This window comes from Macrobrachium nipponense, chromosome 49, assembly GCF_015104395.2.
Source record: "Macrobrachium nipponense isolate FS-2020 chromosome 49, ASM1510439v2, whole genome shotgun sequence".
Classification (NCBI taxonomy): Eukaryota; Metazoa; Arthropoda; class Malacostraca; order Decapoda; family Palaemonidae; genus Macrobrachium; species Macrobrachium nipponense.
The window spans coordinates 13299599-13300071 of record NC_087224.1 but is presented as its reverse complement, the minus strand read 5'-3'; positions in this window follow the sequence as shown (position 1 = coordinate 13300071).

Genomic DNA, 473 nt, shown 5'->3' with positions numbered 1-473 from the left:
TATTTTGGTGCTTTAATGGGCTCCTTTTATTATTATATATATATATATATATATATATATATATATATATATAAAACATTCATTGAATAGAATGGACTTTTTCCACTGTTAACCAGCTTTTTTTTGAATTGCTTCATATTTTCTAATTATTTTCTTTACTTCATTGTTCAGGTTACTAGTGGACACATAATGGGTTCTTCCATTTACTCCAGTATTTTTACACGCGTCAGCTGTTTCGTTAACCTATACGTATTGACGTTATCAAGCGTACTGATACAAATATGTTGTTGTTGTTAAAGATTAAGCTGGCTTTATGCCAGCACGAGCTCTTGCTCACAGAGCAGCCCGTAGAGAAATATGAGCCTACATGCGTTTTGTGACGTCATGAGGACGGAAAGGTAGTACAATTGCCAGATACCTAGTTTTAAGCATGTACAAAGGATGCCCCATTCCTCTCACATAGGGGCGAAATA